This window comes from Lineus longissimus, chromosome 10 (genome assembly GCF_910592395.1).
Source record: "Lineus longissimus chromosome 10, tnLinLong1.2, whole genome shotgun sequence".
Lineage (NCBI taxonomy): Eukaryota > Metazoa > Nemertea > Pilidiophora > Heteronemertea > Lineidae > Lineus > Lineus longissimus.
In genome coordinates, this window is record NC_088317.1 from 11,090,781 (window position 1) to 11,104,345 (window position 13,565).

A 13,565-nucleotide genomic window follows, 5' to 3' on the forward strand; every position below is an offset into this window, starting at 1 on the left:
GGCACAAATCCTCCTTTGGTTGACTAATGACTACTTGTTTTGATAGCTATTGCATGTTTCACAATGAATTTACCTTATTAAAGGTTATTTTGACCTTTTTGATTAAATCAGGAACCTCGAAGGATGATTTAATTGCCAATAAATGGCATCTAAAAAAGGGAAAATGGCTTCCAAATAATGAACTTACTCGCAGCCAATCTTTCAAGATTGTATGCCCAGCTCTTTCTGATTACATATATATGTCAGAACTTGTGAATGAGGGAGTCGATACTCCACAAGTGGACGGCGGATCAAGATGGTCCGAATTTGCCAGCAAAAGGGTTAAGATTTAGCAGTGAACAGCTTTTTTAACACTTGACCTCATGCATTACCAGCTTCTTTATTGGTCTATCACCATTCAAACATTTACAACTGCGGTTAGCTTATCCTAAAACATTGTCATGATCAATCTCATCGAAAATGCCCCGGATGTGTTTCATCCACCAAATCAAAGACTCCATGAACATGAGGAATCCTGCTGCCTCAACTGAATGGAGACACTTTGCATTAGGATATGTTGACCAGACTTATTACATTAACAATCAAAGTATATAGTTTGATGAAAGGATGTTGTCAGTTTGACCTGTTCATACAGGTAACAAATGTATGCCTATATCCCACTACATGTATCAGTCTCTGGTCTCATTGTCATCTCACCTCTGCCACAGTCACAACTGATATATACCAGGCTGGTTGTTAGTTTCCTGTGTCTTTTCACGGAGAAGATCAGGGATACTTTCAACCTTCTGCCCACATATCGTACTTGTAGTTGATCTTCCTTCACTGCAATAAACAAGCAATATGACACTTTTTAAAAATGTCTTTATTCTCATTCTCACACAATCAGAACAGTTGATACAATAAGAAAACCGACTGAGTGACCAGTCCGAGTCACCGGATCAGCACCACAATGCAAAAGACGCAAAAGAAAAAATGTCAGGAGCCAGACATGATGCAGAATCGTTGCTGGTTGACACTGTAAAATGTCAGATAGTTACAATAGATCACATTCACATAGATCTTCTTAGAATTCTAGAATGTACTTACTCAAATTGTATTCAAAAGATATCAGCCAACGACTGGAATAAACTGACAAAATTTCGTTCATTGGGTGCAATACCCATCACTGAGCATCTCCGCAGCATCTTCTTCATTTGATCCAAAAATTTTATAATTCCGCCCATGCTGAAAAAAAAATTCATTTTAAAATTCATGATCTATCTCCTATTGGTAACATGCTTTCCATTATCCTCATGATCATTGGTCATGTTGGTGTGGTCTAAATTACTCACTTTTCAGTGAACTGCAAAGTACGAAAAATGACCGATCAGTTTTTATTAACAACTCCCTTATCTTTATACACCCAAATGTCATGAAATTTTCAAGAAAGGCGTCTTTGGTTTATTTACTTCGTTTGCGATTAATTTTGATGACTTTATATCCGACTTTAAACTTATTTTGATGACTTTATATCCGACTTTAATCTTGGTGGATGCTACTGGACACTGGTGGACGCTGTTTAGGATGACCGTTCAAAACCGACAAAAGTGTAGAACTTACCATGTATATGTTGTTAGGCTATCCGGGCCAAGTGAACCTGATCGAAGCATTGAGCACTTATGACTATGAGTCACAGTGCAGTTGATCCGATAGAGACTTTTCAACTTGATCCAGGATGGACTTCTCATCTTCTTCAAGTTCAATACCGACAACATTTTTCGGACTCTCTAAAATTTCCATTGCAGTTTTAGAGGAGTTCCCAGCATGCCTGATGTCGAACAGAAACTGCGACGAGAAAACATCTTTCAGTTTCCTAAGGCTTGGTGACAGAAACATTCCCATTTCATCGGCATTAATATCCGCAACTTTGAAAAATATTTAAGCGTAGTCCAAAAACATGTGAAAAATCCTCCAGTTTACAAAAATCATCAGGGACACATTTGCTGTCCAATACACTATACAGCAGGAGGAGTTAGACGTCCAACATTATTTGTCCAGTGGTCGCACTTTTCAAAACACTAATAGCACCGGTACTAGGCCTGCTAGTATTACATGAAGCGATATTACTGGCACTGGCAGTAATATCTCCAAAGCGATCATATCTCTATAATAACGACATGACGATATTATTTACGACATGTCGATATTATCAATTACGACATGTCGTTATTAATTTCGTCATGTCGTTATTATTATTTCCGACATGACAATATTCGTTATTAATATTGTCATGTCGGGTATTTTGAGCGTTATTTTCGACATGACGATATTACAAGCGCTCGAAAGCGATCACAATTATATTGGCTAGTCCCGCCCACCAATTACTCTGGCCAATTGAAATCCTCCTTACAAATTGATTGGCTGCTGCTCGTCAATCCACGCCATTGTTTGAAGATTCTGTATCTATAGTCACGTGTAGGGGATTGGGATCACTTCTCATTTTTCTTTGAGGAAGAAAGGAGGAAAGCGTTTGATATGGATATGCCTCTGGATTTAACTGTTGATAATGGGCGCATGCCTTTGGCTTTGCCGACCGCTGCACCTCCCCAAGAACCAGCACTTGTGTCGCTCTCACAGCCACGACCAGCAGTGTCACAGCCGCACCCGGTTCCAATTGGTGAGCACGATTCTATAACTATAGTAGTTTGCGTAAATATTTACTGTTAAATATCCATGTAAATCACAGTCCAGCAAACAATGTCAGAAATAATAATATCCTTGAAAATGTCAATGTACAATCATGCTTTTCAGTGCATTTTTTCAATTCAAATATCAACATGAATGATTAATGGCAAGGGTGAGGGTGAGGGCCCGGGTGAGGGAGAGCCCTTGCCCAACCAAATTCCATTCTCCATTATGCCTCGCGTGCGTCGTCAGTCCCGATGATAACCTGAAGTCAGTGAAGATGCCAAATTCCGACTGAAGCGGACGCCAAAAGGCGTCACAGTCGAAGTATAAAGCACTAGTTAGATGCAATCCAGGGATGCAACGGGAATGTCGCGCTGCATGGGCAGGCGGTATTTGCACTACGCCACCACGGGCACCACGCGACCACCACGCCACCACGCGAACAGGCGGAGCGATCATAATGACGATATCAAAACAGACCATCAGACCACAGACACTTGAGAGTTGTGGTTACACCTACCAATTATAGATGGCATGTTGGTATACTGCGTTGTTGCCTGACGGGATTTACGAGTATTTATTATTCACAATGTGATCTTATTTCTGTTCCTGAAAAGTTGTTTTCAATGTATTTTCTCCTTGAAATCGATCACTTCAGGTACTATTACTGTGCATACCTAGCTAAATTAGTGTCTAGTTTCGTCTCTGATGACATTTATTTCGTAAAAATCGCTGTTTTTTTCTAAAAAGGTGTTTTTGTGGTCATTTTGGCTGTTTATTTCGAGGGTACGGTAGGAGGTCATCGTTCACTCGATAACTCTTTTTAAAATGAAATAAAAGCGTTTTAAGATACATGATATGAATTGATATTAATATTCGTTAAGTGGGATTGTCGGTGGACGTTCATTGGTGAACAGTTGTGCTGGAATTACGAAAATATATCGATATCGTTGAGAGTTCATTCATTAGGGGCCTGCTCTCAATTTTCCTTACAACGCCTCTAGCACTGGGCAATTGCCACCATCTTGAAAAGCAGTGCCGCGGATGGCTATCGCATCGCCACTACGCATGAGAACACGATGGCTGCCCTGCGCTGCATTGATAGTTCGTAATAAATTCACATAAAAACACACCAGAAGATCTCCGATTTTATTTACAAAGATCATATTTTGTTATTTATTGATAAAACAAGCCATTTTACCACAGCAGGTGACACATATTAGGCCTGAATAAGACTTTAGAATTTGAAGTGGTGGTGACGATGCCGATATCCAAGATGGCGGAATTATACCAGTGGTCAAATCTCATCTATTTTGGGTAATTGCATCATTATTTCTTTTTGTGATTGGTGATTTGTAAAATTGAGAATGATTGAAAAATCAGTATTTTTTCACCCAAAGGCATGAGTGAACATTTGATAAGTTTATTGTGATTTAATTGGTAATTTGGTCGACATTTTGACAATTATGTTTAGCAATATTTCGATAAATGCGGACCTGCTTCTTCCTCTTTTCGCAGTGACGGTGTTTCGATAACTCAGGTCAGTTTCACGGCAAAAATAAGTGGTAGTTTTGAAATTCGAATGTGCATTTATTGATGTAACGATAAAGTACATTTCCGAGAATAATTAGTGAAAGTTTCAGTAGGTGTCGATTTTTGTAAAGTAGTGTATAGGCGATGGATTGGCTCAGCCATGTGCTCGTCGTGTCAGCGGGGCGCAAGCCGTCAATGGGATGGGGGATGTACACTACTACAATGCACGTGATTGATGGTTGAACATTCATTCTCGTTGACAGTGTAATATTGAAATATTTGATTGTGATGATGGTGTATTGTACTAGGCCTTGCATGCTCCCAACGTGTGGCATATTTCACATTGATACTACCAGTATCAATTACAAAAAAATAGATTGTGAGTAACAATAGGCCTACAAACAATGCTACATGTCATGAGGGTGGGAACGGGGAAGGGGGGGGTAACTGTCTCGACGTCCCGTTAGGAAAAAAGGCTTATCCCGTTTCCCAATACGCAATTTTAGCCGAATCGTGACGCAAAACACGGCTTGTCTCGAATCCCGCTAAAATAAGGGTGTCTATCCCGAATCCCGACAGTTATTTTCGGCCCATCCCAGTGTCCCGAAAATACCCGTTCTCCCCCTCATACATAGTAGACCATATTGTCACATTGATGTTTTCTTTCATTACAGTTAGACTTCGAAATCTACATTTTCGACAAAGGCCTGGTGTAATATTATTACGTACTTGATGAAGGTAATATCAATTTCTTCAAATTTGAAGCATGACGTTAATGGAGTACCAGCACAACTTCATTGACTGCTACGTGGCGCTGGTGGAAACTAACTCCATCGCTCATATCACTTGAAAAAAACATTTACCCTAGTTACGACCAAAGCTGCTTAATAGCAGAGGGCGATACCTCATCAGGAGCGCCACAATCATATCATTGGTGTGAAAGCATTTGTATGAAGTTTTTCAGTTCTCAATGTGTTCGAAACCTTAATTGTGAATTTGTGCACTTCGAATTCAAATTTACGTCACTACGTTAGTTTGACATCCATTGATGTCACGGTAATTTCACTGTTATGCTGTGCTGCTTTCAGGTTTAATGACACGAATGAGTACAAGTACATTACATTTTTCGACGAAGGCCTTCTGTAATTTCATACGCTTCTTACGGTTAGTATTGATTCATAATTTCTAGTAAAAAAGTTAATTTTGAAAGTGAAAAATATGTTACAATACAATAGACCTGCAAATACCATATACGCAAGTTTTGAACAAATATCACACATATTCCCCAGTTGACTTGTGATGATATTGATAATGGTGGTGGTGGTGTTATCATGTACATGGCTTCTAACGTAGTAAGTGTTTTCTTTTCAGCAACATTCAATAGATTTATTTACTGTATTATCATTTCGACCAAGGCGAATTCGACACTTCAATTACACAAGGTTAGTAACTTTTGTTCACAAAATCCAAATGGAGGCAAATACAGAACAATCAAACTTAGTCATTCCAGTCAGTTACTGAAGCACAGTGAAAACTGTCGGGAGCAGTGCAACTGATGGCATGTCAAACTTCCAGTGACTGTCCCTGTCCATATATTTCAAGACAGTACAAATCTTGTAATCATTTTGTTTATGCAATGTACGTTATTATGTATCATTTCAGCACAATCAAACTTAGTCATTCCAGTCAGTTACTGAAGCACAGCGAAAACTGTCTGAATTAGTGCTGCTGATGGCATGTAATTACTCTACTACCACTACCAGTGGCAGTCAATGTCCAAATATTTTCAAGTGTGCGAAATTAGTACTCGTCTACTTCTTAGTGTTATTTGAATGCAATGTATGTTATAAAAATATTTTTTCAACACTATATCAACATTCTCATTCCTGTCAGTTTCTGAAAATCAGCTAAAGCAATCGCTACCAATGCAGCTGATAACAGCAATTCTTTTTGTTCCCAATGCCCATCCATGACAATATATTTCACGCATGTGACAATCATGTAATCATCCTGTTTTTTGTGTTCTATTCATGCAATAAATAAATTCAGTATTTCAAATCATTGGTGCTACAAAACTATTCTCATTATAGATTATTCATATTTTATAAAATGCTGTCATGTCAAATTTTGTGTCCTATAAATCAAAATGAAGTCGGCATTTTATATACAACTTTTGTACTCCTCCTAAATAAACATACAAATCTTGTTTTATGTAAACTTTGTATATGTGACCCGTCACAGCAAAACCAGGCGCATGTCGCTCTGAGCTTGGCAGGTTGAGACGGACTGTTCTAATCTTTCATTAGCGACACCATTTCTTACCAGAGTGCCTCCTTCATTCATACATCTTGTACTTTAACTCAAGATACCCATCTTTGAATATTTTTAGTATACCAAGTACTACAATGTCAATGTATTGAAGTCATGTTCTTGTAGTGTTATTGGCTTTCTATTATCTTGTCAAAATACCACTTGGTTCTCGCAAAATCTCAATAAAAACAAATGCTATTGCATGTATTGCATATTCTAACAGCTATCCACTGTATCGATTTATCCATCATCTGTACTATTTGTCACAAAAATGTTATATTATGTAAATCATATTTCATTACATAATGCACACTGCCAATTACTGCTGAACCATTCATATGTCATTTAAATAAATAATTTTCAACTTTTTAAAACCGTCTTATAGTACTGTTCTTTTCACTTAGCTGAACCAATTGCTCTATAGCATGAAATTTCCAGAAATGCCCCAGGGACTGAAAAGTGCTGTTTTAACAGAGAGGTGTCCTAAACTGAGAAGTCGAGTTGAATGGAAACAACCAATTTGGAACCAAAAACTACTGTCCTTATTAAAGAGGTTGTCCTCAATAGAAAGGTGTCCACAAAAAGTAGGTCCACTGTATATGAAAGTACAAACCCTGGTACATGTAGTGACATCATCTACTCCTCGATGTGGACACCTGCAAATGCAGCGACAATGTCACATCAGTTATTCATTCATCGTCCTTTGTGCAGATGGCACCACCCATCAAACATGTTGGTGACGAATAGTGTCGCAGCATTTCGTCACCGAGCTTTCACGAAAATGCACTGTCATTCATTCAGCCATAAGTGGCACAACACCAGAGCCACCTGCAATGGAATGGGTGTCAAATTGTTGAATATCAAAAACATAAGTTAGACACTGGAATAGAAGGGGTTAATGATTAGCTGAAGTAGAAAAATAGGGATTTGAAATATTAAACTGGATTCAAGCTTTAGAATAAAATTCATTTTGGACAGGGGTTTCGTCCAACTAATGCCAGGGGGCAGCACAGAGGAGAGCTTCTGTACCAGTAGACAGTTTGACTGAGCGTGTGAAATCTGAGGGTACATTTTTAAAAATCAATATTTCTCAAAATTTCCGTGGTGAACCCCACGCAAAATTTTCAGGGTAAGTGGCCCGGATGATGTATATTGACCCCCTAAAGCGGTTTGGTTTGAAACCCGGATTTGATATTTTTCGCTGATTTTTGAAACAACTGGAAAATGACTTAAAAAACGATACCGGTGTTGTGCCAAGTGTAAGACTGTAGGGTTGTTTCCAACCAAAACATGTTCGAAATGTGTCAAGCATTCGGAACACCCAAAGACTGATTAGAGAAGTCAAAATTGAATGGAAACAACCAATTTGGAACCAAAACTAGTGTCCTTATTGGAAAGGTTGTCTTTAATAGAGAGGTGTCTACTAACGGAGGTTCCACTGTATATAATGTAGGAACCCTGGTTGTGACATTGTCCACTCCTCCAGCTGCACACCACCAAATCCACAACAATGTCACACCAGTTATTTAGTTCATCATGCTTATGGTCATTGTACTTTCATCTTATGTGAAATGTAACTTTTTACACGGTTTCAATAAACGATTTGTAATTTGTAAATTATAAATTTCACTAATAATTTGACGCCGCCAATTCCACTGGTCTTCGAAATACGTAAGCTACACTGTTGACGACTATGACACTCCTCACAAACCACATTGTGAATCAGACGCCGATAGGCTTGTTACTTGTTAATGGCAGTCGCAAAAAGCAGGGCTATTATTAAGCCGCTATACATCCGTGTCCAACCGTTTTTCATGAGAGATCTTATCACACCATTATTGTTATCACAATACTGTCACTGCGGAGAAAGTATAGATCGGAGACCTATTATTGCGAATTCGTGTTGTACAGAGACTTGTCCCCGGTAAGGTCCTGTACGGCATGTACGCTTATGCATTGAAGGCCTATTTGGTACACTGATGTGAAAGTAAATATTGTGACCTGTTTTAAAGGTCCCGCCCTATTGTTCGACAATGGTTCAGTGATTTCAAATACCTGACGGGCTCATCTTGCCTATAGGTGTATTGTCTCATGTGTGAACAGTTTCGACGTCCTGTGAGAGGTGAGAGACCCCTATTGGCTACTTCGTGTAACTTTATTTTGCCTACATAGCTGCTGCCTATAGCGTCCCTTTAAACACTATGAAGACTGTGACACTGGTGTGAAAGTAAATATAGTCCACTATTTAAAAGTCCTGGGCCCGGTTGTTCAAAAGAAGAAATACATTTTTAAAGATAACTTAACGTTAAAATTCCTGACTTGGCGTTAAGATAACGTCAAGTTTTATTTTGAGTTGTTCAAACAATATTAGCCTAACATTGGCGTTATCTTTAACGTTAGATTTAACTTACCTAAAACCCTAAGTTAAATCTAACGTTATCTTTAACTTGATTACCTATACCTACCATGGCAACTAACATCAGTGAACCAAGATGCAATATTTACTAACATTAGCGTTAGTTTACCCTAACGTTGTTTTGAACAACCCAAATTTAACGCCAAGTTAGCTAACGCCAAGTTAAGGAATTTAACGTTGATATTTAACTTAACATCAATGAAATTCTTTTGAACAACCGGGCCCTGTTCTATTGTTTGATGGGATTTCATGAATAGCAATATGGGCCCAGGCTTATACATCGTAGACGTATTACAGTCATTTGAAAGTCAGTATAGTCTTCAAAGGTCAGGTGGGCGCGTCGATTATAATAATAATATACAATGTATAATAATGATCACAATATTGAAGATAAGAAGAAGAATTCCCAAGCTTGTTGGCTTGGGAAGCCTAGTGATTCACCTTCCCTAAAGAATGCATAAGATTCGAGACATGTCCATTAAAGGGGCACTATAGGCAGCATCTTGGTAGGCAACATAAAGTTACACAAAGTAGCCAGTGAGTCTCTCACCTCTCACAGTTTGTCCTAACCTAGTCACGCCTGTAACAGGGATACATTCAGTGATGAATCAAATAAGACCTAATGCCCTTACTCTGTTTATAAGTCAGCTAAAGTTGGCCAATTTGACCCCCTGCTCCTACATAGTCCCCCTTTAATAGTAAACTATAGGCAACAGCTAGGTAGGCAAGATAAAGTTACACAAAGTCGCCAATAAGGGTCTCTCACACAACAGTATGTTGAAACTATGCACACGTGTTCGAGTGAGTGATAAATCTAACTCCTCCCCCCCCCCCCCCCCCCCCACCCCAACCCACCCCACCCAAACGAACGGCCACCCCTTTAAAGGGAGACTATATAAGCCACTCGTACTCGTATGGTTTTTGCAGGTCAGTCGTCAGTTGGAGTAGGTCTAGTTACTCAACGGTAATTCAGTACGTATTTCCGTAGTTGGCGTACGCCTTTATTCCAATAATCCCAAGAACGGGCATCAGAGAAGCTAGGATAGCAGCCAACGCCATCTATAATTGTTCCAAGAAACCATGATCCAATGAATCGACCGCTATTTTGATATCGTCATTATGATCGCTCCGCCTGTTCGCGTGGTGGCGTGGTGGTGGCGTGGTGCCCGTGGTGGCGTGGTGCAAATACCGCCTGCCCGCTGTATGGCCTAGGGTGGGTTAAAGTGGCGGAAAAGACGCTACTGGACGCCAATTCTGATTAGTGTGCTATGAGCGCGATCCACTGCAGCCAACTCTGGCGTCGAGCGGCGTTCAGTCGCGTTCAGTCTGACAATGTCAATGTACAATCATGCTTTTCAGTGCATTTTTTCAATTCAAATATCAACATGAATGATGAATGGCAAGGGTGAGGGTGAGGGCCCGGGTGAGGGAGAGCCCTTGCCCAACCAAATTCCATTCTCCATTATGCCTCGCGTGCGTCGTCAGTCCCGATGATAACTGTTATGTCTTGATATACTTCATGTGCCTGTGCCAGCTAACGCGCATTAGTATTTCATGCGCCTGTGTAATATTGGTACTTCTGTTGTGTGTTGCTTAATAAATAGTTTGTTCAAGAAGCCGATTCGTAGATTGTTTCTGTGGCCTTCACAGGCCTACATAGGAACACAACAATAACCTGAAGTCAGTGAAGATGCCAAATTCCGACTGAAGCTGACGCCAAAAGGCGTCACAGTCGAAGTATCAAGCACTAGTTAGATGCAATTCAGGGATGCAACGGGAGGGTCGCGCTGCATGGCCTAGGGTGGGTTAAAGTGGCGGAAAAGACGCTACTGGACGCCAATTCTGATTAGTGTGCTATGAGCGCGATCCACTGCAGCCAACTCTGGCGTCGAGCGGCGTTCAGTCGCGTTTAGTCTGACGCGTCTTGCCGCCGAAGTTGGCGTCCAGTGTAAGCATGGAGTCTGTCAAAGGGGATATAATGGGGAAAACTACGCACTCAAATTAAGTCGGTAGATGTACCTGCGTATGGTTCTTGATGAATATACATTTAAGGCAGGCCCATTATAGGGTGATTAATTGGCCATTTTCAGGTGAAACGAACCCGGGCACGAACCTAGACTAAGCAAACCACTCGCGACAACCTATCAACAGTTCAAAGTTAGACTTAGAGCAAAGACCATAGAAAAGAGAGACTCTGCTTAGAGTAACTAGGCTATTGCCGTATCACTGTACTGCGGAATGTATGGCAGACTGCAGGCCTTGCTTGTACATCATTCGTTTTTTTCATCCAGACAGTTAACACTTTTGGTGGTTTCATTTCACACCTTCCTTTCTGCGGAGATTAGTTAATTGCTAGTCATGCGCCTGGGCCTGGGTGCGCTTGGATAAAGACTTTTCTTTTTGTTATCCCCGTTGTTCTCCACCTGTCATTATGTAATCCTTTGTTACTCATATCAGCCTGGTATGACTGGTAACCCACTGTCTAGGCTATAGCTATGCTGGACCTCAATTATAGAGGCCCTCTCGTTTTACGAAGTCTAATATTAAAAACCTAGATGTTGTAGATGCAACACTTTTAATCAAAGAATATTATTCTTGGTGTATTACCCATCCGCATATTTCCCTACCTTCAATTGACGAAGGAGTAATAGAACTAACTGCATGCTTAAAAAATGTTGACGACATCCGCAAAAGGCAAGGCGATAGAAGCTTTGTAAACACAGGTCTGTCCATAGAGTAACTAAACTCTAAGGTCTGTTGAATGTTCTTTTCATATCTGAAGAAAACACAGTACGTATCGTTGCCCCTGCGAGTAGGGGCAATGCCGAAAACATATCAATTACTCTTGACAGCTAATTCGCATATTCCTTTGCACCCAATAGCATGTTTATAAATTAAGGAATATAAGCCATTGTAGTCACATAATTCACACAAGCCAAAATAATGACTTTTCAAATATTCAGAGATGACTAAGAATAGAACAGTTACTGTTGGAACTAGGGTGTCTACAAAACCAAGACCCGAGACCTACAAAACCAAGACTCCCCACCTACAAAACCAAGATCTACAAAACCAAGACCCCCACCTACAAAACCAAGGCTATTGGGCAAATTGCAATGCCAAATGCACTGCACTGTGAGGAATTTCCAGCAAACATGAATCTTTAATTTCAATATTCTTCTATTTGTATCAAAATCTGTTTCTAAGATCGACAAATAATTCCCGCCAAAAAACTTGTAAAATTTCTCGCCCAGCAGCATGGTTTGTCTTAGCACCGATAGAGGCCCCTCGGGTTTGAAGTTTATGATGCGGGTGACGTGAGCAAACCTCCCTCACTTTTCGGATGTTGTTTGGGCCGGGTGACTTCATGACTTTCGTTACTTCATAGTGGTTACTCTTTCGTTCTTGCACTGGCAATTTCGAATTATGTCACGTAACCATTAGACTCACACTTGTTAAATTGTGTTGCACTACTACTATCCACCTGTTGTTGTGTGAGTTAGGATTCTGTAACGTTGTCGTTAGGCGCCTGTAGCCATTCCATGGTAGTTGATAAAGTATGGAATTAGTGAAACCTTGGAAACACTGATAAACCGGTAGTTGATAAAGCTTGGAATCAGTGAAACCTTGGAACCAGTGATAAACCTTGGAATCAGTCCTAAAAATGCATAAAAACATGAAATAATGCCATTCGAACCTAACGTGGTTACGAATCAACATTTGGAGCTTATTCTTACATGATCAGATCGGAATTTTATGGTAATTTAGAAATCTGTCGCATATCCGATTCAATAGTCTATATTTTAAAACAACCCAGTTGTACCTCGCCTCCAGTGTACAGTACTGATCTCCCAAATATGGGAAGACACGCCCACCACACACCCATAATATGGACCAATAGCGCTCCGCTTATAAATACGCCACCACCACACGGGGCCTTTTCGGTCAGACGAGTTGCTTGGGAAGTTGGGGGCCTGTCATGCATTATGCATGGATAAGGTTGACGACTATGTCTAGGCCTGATTGTCTATGATTGACTGATATTTTATAACAAACGATGAATAAAAGAAGCCTAGTCACGTATGTTTATTACCGAAGTTTGCGGATGAAAATTTCCTTCGCCGTGAGCGATTTCTTACATCTTCCAGTACGCATCGAGGGATGCAGAGATCTTTGTGACGTCACCAGTTCTAAGCGGGTTTTTTTATTCACGTGTGTGTTTGTCCTATGATCTCGTGCATCTAGTACCGAGCATAATACTTTATCGTCTATGGAATACAAAACAATCATAAAAACTAATTTTTGCTTCCATTGAAGAGAAATAAAATATTTTAACGACCACAGCGCATTGCCAATTGATGACGTCATCCTCCACATTAAAAATGTTGGCTTCTGAACTAACTGGCAAATTGCTATCAATAAAGTCAGCTGGGACGAGACTGTCAGTTGGGAGGGTATAAATCGTGGAAGGAACGCACCCGATTTCCCGCGCTATTTGCACAGTGATTCCATGGTTTACATTGAATATTCCAAGGTTTATCAGTGTTTCCAAGGTTTCACTAATTCCATACTTTATCAACTACCTGATAAACCTTGTAATATTCAATGTAAACCATGGAATCACTGTGCAAATAGCGCG

The 13,565-nt window shown here is 40.1% G+C and overlaps 1 long non-coding RNA gene across 2 annotated transcripts; it reads left to right on the top strand.

The window, feature by feature from the left end:
* Positions 1 to 4,165: 4,165 nt before the first annotated feature.
* Positions 4,166 to 6,871, top strand: LOC135494763 (uncharacterized). 2 transcript variants are annotated; one of them, XR_010448447.1, is made up of 5 exons: positions 4,166 to 4,207; positions 4,875 to 4,938; positions 5,289 to 5,364; positions 5,572 to 5,642; positions 5,863 to 6,869. It is a non-coding gene; the product is annotated as an uncharacterized LOC135494763 (long non-coding RNA). The 2 variants fall into 2 exon arrangements; XR_010448446.1 differs by having other exon boundaries at positions 5,572 to 6,871.
* The last annotated feature ends 6,694 nt before the right edge of the window (positions 6,872 to 13,565 follow it).